Source organism: Ceratotherium simum, chromosome 1, assembly GCF_057802395.1.
Source record: "Ceratotherium simum simum isolate JZ-2026a chromosome 1, ASM5780239v1, whole genome shotgun sequence".
NCBI classification, from domain to species: domain Eukaryota; kingdom Metazoa; phylum Chordata; class Mammalia; order Perissodactyla; family Rhinocerotidae; genus Ceratotherium; species Ceratotherium simum.
This window is the reverse complement of record NC_141900.1, coordinates 111035195-111051189: the sequence shown is the minus strand read 5'-3', so window position 1 is coordinate 111051189 and position 15995 is coordinate 111035195.

The window sequence follows — 15995 nt, the reverse complement described above, 5'->3', positions numbered from 1 at the left end:
TAACCCTAACCCGAATCCTAACCTGAACCCTAACCCGAACCCGATCCCGAAACCCAACCTGTAGCCTAAACTGAATCTGTACCCTTATCCAAACCCCACACCTAACCCTAATCCCTATTCTAACTTAACTCTCATACTCTAAAACCCTATCCCTAACCCTAGCCCTCTTCCGCACCATAAACCCTAGCCCTGACACTGATCTTAATCCTATATGGAACCCCTTACCCCAACCAGATCCCCAACCCTTGCCCACTTTAAGCCTAACCTCAATCCTAACTCCAAACCCTGACCTTAGACTCCCTCACCTCACCCCTGGCCTCTCTCTCACCCTTGCCCTGACTCCAACTTTTGACCTCAACCCTGAGCCCGTGATCTAAATCCTAAATTTCCACTTCTTTCTCTTATCCTAGTCTCATTCCCCTAACTTCTTTAACCCACTATCCCCACCCTAATCTTCTAACTCCTAAACCCCAACCTCTGCCTCTACCAATAACTCCTCTCACTGCTATCCCTGTAATTACTTATAGAAGACATTTTGAACTATCCCTTTTTGATTTCTTTAACAGATGTTAAGATGAATCAGGTAGTTCATTTCTTCTTATCTGTACTTTTGTTGTTTGTCTCTTTCAAGGATTTTTTAATTCATTAAATTTTTAAATACATTCACTTAAAGTTTTCCTAGTATTTCTTTATTATTCTTTTAATAGCTGTAGGATTTAGCAATCTCCTTTTTTCATTCCTGGTTTTTTCAAATATTTTTTATGTGTCTGGCTAGAGCTTTTTCTACTTTATTGATCTTTACAAAGAAACAAAACCTTTGATATGCCCACAGTCACTGGGCCACAGCTGTTTTTGCAGGACCCTCTTCAAGGTCCATATCCTGCTATTAAGGTCCTCTCGTTGACTGCTGATAGCTGTATTGCTTGCAGCAAAGCCCAGCGGTATAAAATTGCTTTACAGAGTAATCAGATCAAATTCAGGCTCCTGGAAGAGATAGTTCCAGAGGTCAGCATTTGAAATGTGTTCTGACCCCAGGAGAGCTCTTCCCGGCAGTCTTTTCCCGTGTTTATCTCTGGCAAGCAAGTTGGCCTACAGATTCGCCTACATCTTCAATAAATCTCCTCTCAATTGCCTTTAACTCAATCCCAACTGTGTTGGAGAGCAACCTTAGGATCGAACTTCTCCACACTCTCTTGGCCACTAAAAGGAAAAGGGTGTAGGCCCTGCCTCTAAGGCGGGAGCGCAGAGGTTTCCCTGAATGCTCTTGCCCCCAGGAATCTATTGGGTAACTGGATATCTTTTAAAATTAACCTGAAATGTAAACGCACAATAAAAAATGATTCAAAAAATAAGAATTGATTGATTCTATTTTTAGTAGTGTATTAACAAATAATGAAGAAAAATGACCTGCAATTTGGAGAGCTTTTGGGATTCCTTTTTTTTAAAAAATTTGACCAACACTTTCTGACTACCTGAAGGAGCACAAATATAAAATGTGGAGCTTTATACTATCCAACATACTAATGGCTCTGGTTAGGAGAGTGGCTTTTTTTTCTTCCAGACCTAAGCAGCACATGTCTTAAATTACTGTCCCTGATTAGAGAGTGATCCAAGAGGCAACTCTGAATTGATCTTTTCTGTCTAGGATTTATTGGGTTCTCTTGGGAAGAACAGTCTAAATTTGTAACCAAAACATTCAGAGTTTCCCAGCAGAACTATAAACCAAACTTATAAATTTACAGCAGAAACTGTTATACAACATTTCCAGGGAGGGAATGGAGGGGCTTTAAGCATGCAGCGGCTCAGAACCAAATCATGCTGTGTGATCGAGAAAAACCTGCTTTTCCTGCTCTTCAATGTCCTGTGCGTGTCTCTGTTCCTCAATGAGTCCGGACACAGGGTGGTCAGCTGTGTTCCAGCAACTACTTTTAACACAGAATTTACTTGTATTTGTTTTAACTGCATTTTTAAAAACACTGTTGAATTCCAAACCCATGGGCAAAAGCGGAGGGTGGCAAGTTCATAGCCAGCTTCTGTAGACAAACAAGAATGGGTACCCTAGGGAATGAGGCACAACATCCCAGTTTGACCACATCTAGACAAAAATAATTGCACTTGGCAAGTCCAGTTTCGAATCACTAAATATGTACTTCATCCTTTCACAAGGGTGAAGCTTTTGGTTTCTCAAATAGTAACTAGCCATAAATATATGAGGACTTCATAAGTTGAGCCTTTTGGACTAATGCTGGCAATAATTGGGAGTCAAATTAGGGCAGGATCAGTTGCTTCAGGCCTATGTCAAGGAATATTATTTATGTCTTTTGGCTCTACTCCATTTTTCTTGGACAAAGATATATTTTTTATTAAAAATTTATTTTAAGTATAACGGTATTGGTGTCATGTATTAAGAAAGATGCTTTATTAGAACTCAGAATTAATCTGAGGTGATTAATATTCAGTACATATCTATTGAATTGATATGTTTCTATGGTATTATTAACATTAACAAATATTACAAACCAATCAAAATGTCTTCAGGTCATGGGTAATCATACCTTTCTCTCTTTTTGTGTGTAATTAGTACCCAATTTTACAAAGCCATTGATTTTTTCTAGTTTTATTGTGATATAATTGACATATAACATTATATAAGTTTAAGGTGTACAATATGATGATTTGATACACAAAATTTTTACCACAATAAGGTTAGTGAAAACATGCTTCACTTCACATAATTATCATTTTTGGTATTTGTTATGGTGAGAGCAATTAAGATTTGCTTTCTTAGCAAACTGTTATCTATAGTCACCGTGCTGTACATTAGATCCCCAGAACTTATTCATCTGATAACTGAAAGTTTGCACCCTTTGACCAACCACTCCTCATTTCCCCCACCCCCCAGCTTCTGGCAACCACCAATCTGCTCTGTTTCTATGAGTTCAGCTTTTTAATATTCCACATATAAGAAAGATCATACGGTACTTTTCTTTCTCTGTGTGACTTATTTCACTTAGTATAATGCCCTCAAGGCCCATTTGTGTTATTGCAAATGGCAGGATTTCTTTCTTTTTATGGCTGAATAATAACCCATTATATACCACTTTTTTTTAATCCATTCATCCATCAAAGAACAATTAGGTTGGTTCTATTTCTTAGCTATTGTGAATAATGCTGCAATGAACATGGAGGAGCAGATATCTCTCTGAGACAGTGATTTTGAATAAATACCCAGAAGTGGGATTTCTGCATTATATGATAGTTTTCTAATTTTAATTTTTTGAGGAGCCTCCATACTGTTTTCCATAATGACTGTACCAATCTACATTCCCACCAACAGAGCACACAAGGGTTTCCTTTTCCCCACATCCTCACCAACACTTGTTATCTCTTGTCTTTGATAGTAGTCATTCTAACAGGCATGAAGTGACATCTCATTGTGGTTTTGAATTGTATTTCCTGATGATTAGTGATGTTCAGCACCTTTTCATGTACCTGTTGGCTGTTTGTATGTCTTCTTGGGAAAAAATGTCTAGTCAAGCCCTTTGCCCATTTTTTAATTGGATCATTTATTTCTTCACTACTGAGTTATATGAGCTCTTTTATCTTTTTGGATATTAACCCCTTATCAGATAGATGGTTTGCAAATATTTTCTTCCATTCCATAGATTTTACCTTTATTTTGTTGATTGTTTCTTTTGCTGTACAGAAATTTTTTAGTTTTATGTAGTCCCACTCATTGATTTCTGTTTTTGTGGCTTGTGCTATTGGTGTCATATCCAAACAATCATTGCCAAGGCCAACATCAAGGAGCTTTTCTTCTATGTTTTCTTCTAGGATTTTTACAGTTTCAGGTCTTACATTTAAGTCCTTAATCTACTTTGAGTTAATTTTTGTGAGTGGTGTAAGACAGAGGTCCAATTTCATTCTTCTGTATGTGATTACCCAGTTTCCCCAGCACCATTTATTGAACAGACTATCTTTTCCCCATTGAGTATTCTTGGCTCCCTTTTCAAATATTAGTTGACCGTATATGTGTGGGTTCATTTCTCTCAATTCTGTTCCATTGGTCCATGTGTCTGTTTTTATGCCAGTATGATACTGATTTGATTGTTATAGCTTTGTGATATAGTTTGAAATCAGTAATGTGATGCCTCCAGCTTTGTTCTTTCTCAAGATTTCTTTGGTTATTTGTGGTCTTTTGTGGTTTCAGACAAATTTTAAGATTGTTTTTTCCATTTCTGTGAAAAATGCCATTGGAATTTTGATGGGGATAGCATTGAATCTATAGATGACTTTGGGCAGTATGGACATTTCAACAATATCAACTTGTACAATCAATGAACATGGGCTATCTTTCCATTTCTTTGTGTCTTCTTCAATTTCTCTCAACAATGTCTTATAGCTTTCAGTGTACAAGTTTTTCACCTCTTTGGTTTAATTTATTCTTATTCTTTATCTAGGTATTTTATTCCGTTGAAGCTATTGTAAATGGGATTGTTTTCTTTATTTCTTTTTCAGATAGTTCATTGTTACTGTATAGAAACACAACTGACTTTTGTATTTTGATTTTTATGTCCTGCAACTTTACTGAATTTGTTTAGTAGATCTAACAGTTATTTGGTGGAGTCTTTAGAATTTTCTGTATACAAGATCATGTAATCTGCAAACAGAGACAATTCTACTTCTTCCTTTCCAATTTGGATATCTTTTATTTATTTATTTTTCTTGACTAATTGCTGTGTCCGGGACTTCCAGTACTATGTTAAATAGGAGTGGCGAGAGTGGGCACCCTTGTCTTGTTCCTGATCTTAGAGGGAAAGCATAAAGCCATTGTTTTTCAACTCTCAAGTAAACTATAATATTGTCTTTTACTAAATTAAATGTAATGGCATTTCCTAAATTAATAAAATATAAAAATTTGGAAAAACACTAGAAAACATCTAGATGATTTCCTAGTTATAAATAAAGGGAAACTGAAGTCCAGAACTGCTAAATTGTTTTCCCAAGGCCAAGAAGCGATGGTTAGAATTAATACTATTCATTCATTTACTCAAACATTCATTCACTCACTAAACATCAAAGAATAAGTGAATAGACAAATGAAAGATAAATTAACGAATACAGTTTAGTTATTTACACGGAAATGCTGCAATAAATATGTTAGTGATAGAAAATAAAGACAGGTATTTGCCCTCAAGTGGCCCTCTGTGTGATGAGAACGAGGTGGGAGGATAAATCCATTTTGTTGAACTCAAAGCAATGTAAGCACACTGCACAATACAGTGTGTAAGTGACACATGGCAGGTAAGCTCAGGTGTTATGAGAGCACATTATTTTCCAGTGTTATTAGGAGAGACCTCAGAAATGATGGAAGAACAGAGCAGAGTAACCTGTACAGGGGGAGGAGAGAGGAAGGGAAGAATTAAAGGCTTCCTGGGAGACGATGTAGGAGTTGAGTTTTGAAAGGCGAATATTAGCTAATCAGAGGGACAAGGTGATGCACTGAGAGGCAAGTTCTGCTTGGATTCTGCTGCTCACTATTTGCATAACCTTATGTAAGTAATCCTCCTCATCTTTAACATGTAACGATGACTACTTGCATGGTTGTGAAAAATGGAAATAAATTGTGTAAATTTCCTGTGGCAATGCAACTATCAATCAACGGTCACAACTATTAATGATCTAAAGATGAGGTTGGTGGGTGTGCTGGCCAGAGAAAGCAGCATGTGTTAGGGCATGTAAGTCTAAAAGAGCATGGTAATCCCAGGAACTGACAAGACTTCCACACATAGTGACGCATTGGAGGTTTTCAGTGAGAGAAATGAAGCCAAACAGTGCCAGGACATGACCAGGAATCTGGAAATAATCTTAAAGATAATGAGGAAGCTTTTAAGGATGCAAAGTAGGGGTGTCAAAATCAGACTTTTCCTGTAGGTATATTATTTTGGCAAAAGTCGTAGAGGATGGATCAGGTGGTACAAGACTAGAGGGACACAGTCTGTTGGGAGGTAATATCCAAGGCAGAGAGGATGAGGTCTAGCCCAGAGAAGTGGTGGTGAGGAAAGGGAGAAGGGCACAGATTAAGACACATTCAGAAATAAAAATTCAGGCTCTGAACCCTAACCCTAACCCTAACCCTAACCCTAACCCGAACCCGAACCCGAACCCGAACCCGAACCCTAACCCTAACCCTAACCCTAACCCTAACCCCTAACCCGAACCCGAACCCGAACCCTAACCCTAACCCGAACCCTAACCCTAACTCAACTCCTAACCTTAATTCTGAATTTTAATTCGAATTTAATTTTAATCTCTAATTTTAATTTAACTCCTAATTTCAACTGAATTTTAACTTTTAATTCTAATTCTAACCCAACTCTAACTCGAACTTCTAACTCCTAACTCCAACCCGAACTAACTTTAAAACTCCGAATTTCCGAACCCGAACTCCTAACTCCTAACTCCGAATCTTTAATTCTTTAATTCTGCAACCTCTAACCCTAATCTCAACCCGAACCCTAACTCCTAACTCCTAACTTCAACCTCTTAATTCCCGAACTCCTAACAACCTCCTAATCCCGGTCCCTAATTCTAATCCTAATTTTAATTTTAATTTTCCTAACCCGAACTCCTAATCCCTTTAATTCTAATTCTTAATCTAACTCCTAACCCGAACTCCTAATTTTAACTCCTAATTTTAATTCTAACTTTTGAATTTAACTTGAATTTTTAATTTAATTTTAACTAATTCTTAATTTTAACCCTAACTAATTTTAATTTTGAACTTAACCCGAATTTTGAATTCTTTTTGGTTTTTAACTCTTAATTTTAACCCTAACCCTAACTCTAACTCTGAACCCTAACCCGAATTTTAACCCGAACCCTAATTCTTAATTCTTAACTCCTAACTCCTGAACCCGAATTTTTAATTCCGAACTCCTTAACTTCTAATCTAACTCAATTTTAATTTAATTTCTTAATCTTGAACTCCTAATTTCTGAACTCCTTTAATTTTAACTTCCGAATTTTAACTCCTAATCCTAACCGTGAACCCTAACCCGAACTAATTCCCTAACTCCCTAACCTAACTCCTAACACTAATTTTGAACCCTAATTTTAACTTTAACTCTTAATTTTCCTAATCTCTTAATTTCCTAATCCCAACTAACTCCTAACCCTAATATTTAACCCTAATTTTAACTCAACCCTAATCCCGAACCCTAACTCCTAATTTTAACTTTTGAATTCTAACTCCTAACTTAACCCTAATCCTAATCCTAACCTCTAACCCCTAACTCCTTTAATTCTAAATTTCTAACTCCTCAACTCCTAATTTTAACCCTAATTTTAACTTTTAAACTTTAACCCTAACTCCTTTAACTTTTAATTCTTAACCCTAACTTTAACTCCAACCCTAATCTCAATTCTGAACTCCTAAATCCCTAACTCCTAACTTTTAACTCAATTTCCTAATTCCCAACTTTTAACTCCAATCTAATTTCAACCCTAACTCTAACCCTTAACCTTTTAACCCGAACTTAATTTTAATCCTAATTTTAATCCCTAACCCTTTAACTTCAACTTTTAACTCCTAATTGCACTAATTTGAACTCCAATTTCTAATCTACTCTTAACCCAACTCTTAATTCTTAATTTTAATTTTAACCCGTAACTCCTAACTCCTAACTCCTGACTTAACCCTAATTCCTAATTTAGATTTTAATCTCTTAACTAATTAATCTATAATCCTAATCCCTAATTCTTAACTCCTAATTTTAATTCTAACTGGAACCCTAAACCCTCTTAACTTGGACCTAATCTAATTTTAACCCTTTTAATTCTTAATCCTAACTTTTAAACCCTTTAACTCCTAACTCCTAATTTAATTTAACTTTAACTCCTAACTCCTAATCCTTAACTAACCCGGAATTTTAACTTTTAATTTTAACTCCTAATTTTAACTCTTAACTTTTAATTTTAATTTTCTTGAATTTTAATTTGGAATCTCTTTTAATTCTTAATTTCATTTTTAACTTTAATCTCTTAATTCCTAATTTGAATTTTTAACCCTTAATCCCTAATTTTAATTTTAACTCCAATTTTAATTCTTAATTTCTAATTTTAATTTTAAACTTTAACCCTAATTTTAATTTGAACTTTAACTCGAATTTTAACTTTAATTTCAACTTTTAATTAACCTCCTAATTTTAATTTTAATTCTTAATTTTAATTTTAATTCTGAACCTAACTTTTTAATTTTAATTTAACTTTTAACTTTAACTCCTAACTTTTAACTTCCTAATTTTAATTTTTAATTCTTAATTCCTAATTCTTAATTTCTTAATTCTTAACTCCTAATTTGTAATTTCTAATTCTTAATTTTAATTTTAATTTCCTGAATTTAACTAATTTCAACTCCTAACTCAACCCTAACTAATTTTAATTTTAACTTGAACTTTTAACTTGAATCCCCTAATTTGAACTCCTAATTCTTAACTTTTTAATTTTAACTCATAATTTTAATTTGAACCTTGGAATTTTAATTTGAACTCCTAACTTTGTAACTCTTAATCCTGAATTTTTAACCCTAATCCTTAACTTTTAACTCCGAACTCTAACCCGAACTCCAACCCTAATTCCTAATTTTAACTTTTAACTCCTAACTCTAACTCCTAATTCCTTAATCCCGAACTTTAACCCTAACCCTAACTCCTAACTCCGAATTTTAACTCCTAATTTTAACCCGAATTTTTAACTCCTAACCCAACTCTAATTTTAACTTTAATTTGAATTTTAACTTAATTTTAACCTTAACCCGAATTTAATCCTCTAACCAATTCTTAATTTAATTTTTAACCCTAACCCGAACTCCTAACTTTTAACTCCTAACTCCTAACCCGAATCTAACCCTAATTTTAAACTCAACTTTTAATCCTAACTCCTAAACTCTAACTTCTAACTCCTAATATTTGTAACTTCTAATTTGAACCCTAACCCGAACTCCGAATTTACCTAACTCCTAATCTCCGAACCCTAACTCCTAATTTACCGAATTTCTAATTTTAATTTGAACTCCTAACCCGAATTTTAATTTAACTCCTAACTCCTAACCCGAACCCTAATTTGAATTTAACTCTTAACCCGAACCCTAATTTTAACTCTAATCCTAATCCCGAACTAATTTTAATTCTAACTCCTAATTTTAACCTGAATTTTAATTTAATTTAATTTTAATTTTAATTTTAACTCCTAATTTCTGGAACCCTAATTTAACTCCGAACTCCGAATTTTAACCCTAATTCTAATCTTTGCAACCCTAATTTTAACTTTTAATCCTAATTTTAATTCTGAACTTTTAACCCGAACTCCGAACTCCTAACTCCGAACTTCCTAACTCCTAACTCCTAACCCAACTCAACTCGAACTCCTAATCTCAACCCAACTCCAAACTCTTAAACTCCGAACCCGAACTGAACTCTAACCCAACCTAAATCTAACTCCGAACTGCAAACTGAACCCTAACTGAACTCCTAACCCAACCTGAACTCGAACCCTAACCTCGAATCCAAACCGACCCCTAACCAGAACTCCTAACCCGAACCTCGAACCCAAACCTCCTAATCCCTAACCCAATCCTAACCTGAACCCTAACCCGAACCCGATCCCGAACCTCCAACCTGTAGCCTAAACTGAATCTGTACCCTTATCCAAACCCCACACTCTAACCCTTTAATCCCTATTCTAACTTAACTCATACCTAAAACCCTATCCCTAACCCTAGCCCTCTTCCGCACCATAAACCCTAGCCCTGACACTGATCTTAATCCTATATGGAACCCCTTACCCCAACCAGATCCCCAACCCTTGCCCACTTTAAGCCTAACCTCAATCCTAACCCAAACCCTGACCTTAGACCCCTCACCCTCACCCCGGGCCCTCTCTCTCACCCTTGCCCTGACCCAACTTTGACCTCAACCCTGAGCCCGTATCTAAATCCTAAATTTCCACTTCTTTCTCTTATCCTAGTCTCATTCCCCTAACTTCTTTTAACCCACTATCCCCCCACCCCTAATCTTCTAACTCCTAAACCCCAACCTCTGCCTCTACCAATAACTCCCTCACTGCTATCCCTGTAATTACTTATAGAAGACATTTTCAACTATCCCTTTTTGATTTCTTTAACAGATGTTAAGATGAATCAGGTAGTTCATTTCTTCTTATCTGTACTTTTGTTGTTTGTCTCTTTCAAGGATTTTTTAATTCATTAAATTTTTAAATACATTCACTTAAAGTTTTCCTAGTATTTCTTTATTATTCTTTTAATAGCTGTAGGATTTAGCAATCTCCTTTTTTCATTCCTGGTTTTTTCAAATATTTTTTATGTGTCTGGCTAGAGCTTTTTCTACTTTATTGATCTTTACAAAGAAACAAAACCTTTGATATGCCCACAGTCACTGGGCCACAGCTGTTTTTGCAGGACCCTCTTCAAGGTCCATATCCTGCTATTAAGGTCCTCTCGTTGACTGCTGATAGCTGTATTGCTTGCAGCAATGCCCAGCGGTATAAATTGCTTTACAGAGTAATCAGATCAAATTCAGGCTCCTGGAAGAGATAGTTCCAGAGGTCAGCATTTGAAATGTGTTCTGACCCCAGGAGAGCTCTTCCCGGCAGTCTTTTCCCGTGTTTATCTCTGGCAAGCAAGTTGGCCTACAGATTCGCCTACATCTTCAATAAATCTCCTCTCAATTGCCTTTAACTCAATCCCAACTGTGTTGGAGAGCAACCTTAGGATCGAACTTCTCCACACTCTCTTGGCCACTAAAAGGAAAAGGGTGTAGGCCCTGCCTCTAAGGCGGGAGCGCAGAGGTTTCCCTGAATGCTCTTGCCCCCAGGAATCTATTGGGTAACTGGATATCTTTTAAAATTAACCTGAAATGTAAACGCACAATAAAAAATGATTCAAAAAATAAGAATTGATTGATTCTATTTTTAGTAGTGTATTAACAAATAATGAAGAAAAATGACCTGCAATTTGGAGAGCTTTTGGGATTCCTTTTTTTTAAAAAATTTGACCAACACTTTCTGACTACCTGAAGGAGCACAAATATAAAATGTGGAGCTTTATACTATCCAACATACTAATGGCTCTGGTTAGGAGAGTGGCTTTTTTTTCTTCCAGACCTAAGCAGCACATGTCTTAAATTACTGTCCCTGATTAGAGAGTGATCCAAGAGGCAACTCTGAATTGATCTTTTCTGTCTAGGATTTATTGGGTTCTCTTGGGAAGAACAGTCTAAATTTGTAACCAAAACATTCAGAGTTTCCCAGCAGAACTATAAACCAAACTTATAAATTTACAGCAGAAACTGTTATACAACATTTCCAGGGAGGGAATGGAGGGGCTTTAAGCATGCAGCGGCTCAGAACCAAATCATGCTGTGTGATCGAGAAAAACCTGCTTTTCCTGCTCTTCAATGTCCTGTGCGTGTCTCTGTTCCTCAATGAGTCCGGACACAGGGTGGTCAGCTGTGTTCCAGCAACTACTTTTAACACAGAATTTACTTGTATTTGTTTTAACTGCATTTTTAAAAACACTGTTGAATTCCAAACCCATGGGCAAAAAAAAAACGGAGAGTGGCAAGTTCATAGCCAGCTTCTGTAGACAAACAAGAATGGGTACCCTAGGGAATGAGGCACAACATCCCAGTTTGACCACATCTAGACAAAAATAATTGCACTTGGCAAGTCCAGTTTCGAATCACTAAATATGTACTTCATCCTTTCACAAGGGTGAAGCTTTTGGTTTCTCAAATAGTAACTAGCCATAAATATATGAGGACTTCATAAGTTGAGCCTTTTGGACTAATGCTGGCAATAATTGGGAGTCAAATTAGGGGCAGGATCAGTTGCTTCAGGCCTATGTCAAGGAATATTATTTATGTCTTTTGGCTCTACTCCATTTTTCTTGGACAAAGATATATTTTTTATTAAAAATTTATTTTAAGTATAACGGTATTGGTGTCATGTATTAAGAAAGATGCTTTATTAGAACTCAGAATTAATCTGAGGTGATTAATATTCAGTACATATCTATTGAATTGATATGTTTCTATGGTATTATTAACATTAACAAATATTACAAACCAATCAAAATGTCTTCAGGTCATGGGTAATCATACCTTTCTCTCTTTTTGTGTGTAATTAGTACCCAATTTTACAAAGCCATTGATTTTTCTAGTTTTATTGTGATATAATTGACATATAACATTATATAAGTTTAAGGTGTACAATATGATGATTTGATACACAAAATTTTTACCACAATAAGGTTAGTTAAAACATGCTTCACTTCACATAATTATCATTTTTGGTATTTGTTATGGTGAGAACAATTAAGATTTGCTCTCTTAGCAACCGTTATCTATAGTCACCGTGCTGTACATTAGATCCCCAGAACTTATTCATCTGATAACTGAAAGTTTGCACCCTTTGACCAACCACTCCTCATTTCCCCCACCCCCCAGCTTCTGGCAACCACCAATCTGCTCTGTTTCTATGAGTTCAGCTTTTTAATATTCCACATATAAGAAAGATCATACGGTACTTTTCTTTCTCTGTGTGACTTATTTCACTTAGTATAATGCCCTCAAGGCCCATTTGTGTTATTGCAAATGGCAGGATTTCTTTCTTTTTATGGCTGAATAATAACCCATTATATACCACTTTTTTTTAATCCATTCATCCATCAAAGAACAATTAGGTTGGTTCTATTTCTTAGCTATTGTGAATAATGCTGCAATGAACATGGAGGAGCAGATATCTCTCTGAGACAGTGATTTTGAATAAATACCCAGAAGTGGGATTTCTGCATTATATGATAGTTTTCTAATTTTAATTTTTTGAGGAGCCTCCATACTGTTTTCCATAATGACTGTACCAATCTACATTCCCACCAACAGAGCACAAGGGTTTCCTTTTCCCCACATCCTCACCAACACTTGTTATCTCTTGTCTTTGATAGTAGTCATTCTAACAGGCATGAAGTGACATCTCATTGTGGTTTTGAATTGTATTTCCCTGATGATTAGTGATGTTCAGCACCTTTTCATGTACCTGTTGGCTGTTTGTATGTCTTCTTGGGAAAAATGTCTAGTCAAGCCCTTTGCCCATTTTTTAATTGGATCATTTATTTCTTCACTACTGAGTTATATGAGCTCTTTTTATCTTTTGGATATTAACCCCTTATCAGATAGATGGTTTGCAAATATTTTCTTCCATTCCATAGATTTTACCTTTATTTTGTTGATTGTTTCTTTTGCTGTACAGAAATTTTTTAGTTTTATGTAGTCCCACTCATTGATTTCTGTTTTTGTGGCTTGTGCTATTGGTGTCATATCCAAACAATCATTGCCAAGGCCAACATCAAGGAGCTTTTCTTCTATGTTTTCTTCTAGGATTTTTACAGTTTCAGGTCTTACATTTAAGTCCTTAATCTACTTTGAGTTAATTTTTGTGAGTGGTGTAAGACAGAGGTCCAATTTCATTCTTCTGTATGTGATTACCCAGTTTCCCCAGCACCATTTATTGAACAGACTATCTTTTCCCCATTGAGTATTCTTGGCTCCCTTTTCAAATATTAGTTGACCGTATATGTGTGGGTTCATTTCTCTCAATTCTGTTCCATTGGTCCATGTGTCTGTTTTTATGCCAGTATGATACTGATTTGATTGTTATAGCTTTGTGATATAGTTTGAAATCAGTAATGTGATGCCTCCAGCTTTGTTCTTTCTCAAGATTTCTTTGGTTATTTGTGGTCTTTTGTGGTTTCAGACAAATTTTAAGATTGTTTTTTCCATTTCTGTGAAAAATGCCATTGGAATTTTGATGGGGATAGCATTGAATCTATAGATGACTTTGGGCAGTATGGACATTTCAACAATATCAACTTGTACAATCAATGAACATGGGCTATCTTTCCATTTCTTTGTGTCTTCTTCAATTTCTCTCAACAATGTCTTATAGCTTTCAGTGTACAAGTTTTTCACCTCTTTGGTTTAATTTATTCTTATTCTTTATCTAGGTATTTTATTCCGTTGAAGCTATTGTAAATGGGATTGTTTTCTTTATTTCTTTTTCAGATAGTTCATTGTTACTGTATAGAAACACAACTGACTTTTGTATTTTGATTTTTATGTCCTGCAACTTTACTGAATTTGTTTAGTAGATCTAACAGTTATTTGGTGGAGTCTTTAGAATTTTCTGTATACAAGATCATGTAATCTGCAAACAGAGACAATTCTACTTCTTCCTTTCCAATTTGGATATCTTTTATTTATTTATTTTTCTTGACTAATTGCTGTGTCCGGGACTTCCAGTACTATGTTAAATAGGAGTGGCGAGAGTGGGCACCCTTGTCTTGTTCCTGATCTTAGAGGGAAAGCATAAAGCCATTGTTTTTTCAACTCTCAAGTAAACTATAATATTGTCTTTTACTAAATTAAATGTAATGGCATTTCCTAAATTAATAAAATATAAAAATTTGGAAAAACACTAGAAAACATCTAGATGATTTCCCTAGTTATAAATAAAGGGAAACTGAAGTCCAGAACTGCTAAATTGTTTTCCCAAGGCCAAGAAGCGATGGTTAGAATTAATACTATTCATTCATTTACTCAAACATTCATTCACTCACTAAACATCAAAGAATAAGTGAATAGACAAATGAAAGATAAATTAACGAATACAGTTTAGTTATTTACACGGAAATGCTGCAATAAATATGTTAGTGATAGAAAATAAAGACAGGTATTTGCCCTCAAGTGGCCCTCTGTGTGATGAGAACGAGGTGGGAGGATAAATCCATTTTGTTGAACTCAAAAGCAATGTAAGCACACTGCACAATACAGTGTGTAAGTGACACATGGCAGGTAAGCTCAGGTGTTATGAGAGCACATTATTTTCCAGTGTTATTAGGAGAGACCTCAGAAATGATGGAAGAACAGAGCAGAGTAACCTGTACAGGGGGAGGAGAGAGGAAGGGAAGAATTAAAGGCTTCCTGGGAGACGATGTAGGAGTTGAGTTTTGAAAGGCGAATATTAGCTAATCAGAGGGACAAGGTGATGCACTGAGAGGCAAGTTCTGCTTGGATTCTGCTGCTCACTATTTGCATAACCTTATGTAAGTAATCCTCCCTCATCTTTAACATGTAACGATGACTACTTGCATGGTTGTGAAAAATGGAAATAAATTGTGTAAATTTCCTGTGGCAATGCAACTATCAATCAACGGTCACAACTATTAATGATCTAAAGATGAGGTTGGTGGGTGTGCTGGCCAGAGAAAGCAGCATGTGTTAGGGCATGTAAGTCTAAAAGAGCATGGTAATCCCAGGAACTGACAAGACTTCCACACATAGTGACGCATTGGAGGTTTTCAGTGAGAGAAATGAAGCCAAACAGTGCCAGGACATGACCAGGAATCTGGAAATAATCTTAAAGATAATGAGGAAGCTTTTAAGGATGCAAAGTAGGGGTGTCAAAATCAGACTTTTCCTGTAGGTATATTATTTTGGCAAAAGTCGTAGAGGATGGATCAGGTGGTACAAGACTAGAGGGACACAGTCTGTTGGGAGGTAATATCCAAGGCAGAGAGGATGAGGTCTAGCCCAGAGAAGTGGTGGTGAGGAAAGGGAGAAGGGCACAGATTAAGACACATTCAGAAATAAAAATTCAGGCTCTGATGATTGATTGAATGCTGGGGAAAAAGATGACCCCACAGTTCCAGGAGTAGTTCCTTAGATGCTTGGCAGAGGTACCAAATAGGACATACAATAGAAGAAGCGGATATATTTTTTAGAATATGAGTTCTATTTTTGGACTTGTTAAATTTGAAGGGCCTTCAACTAGGGAAGTCCAGGTACTTCAGCAGAGAAATGGATCTGAAGTTCAAGGCAGAGGATGTGCATTTGGGAGCTCTGAGTGCTGTGATGGAGCCA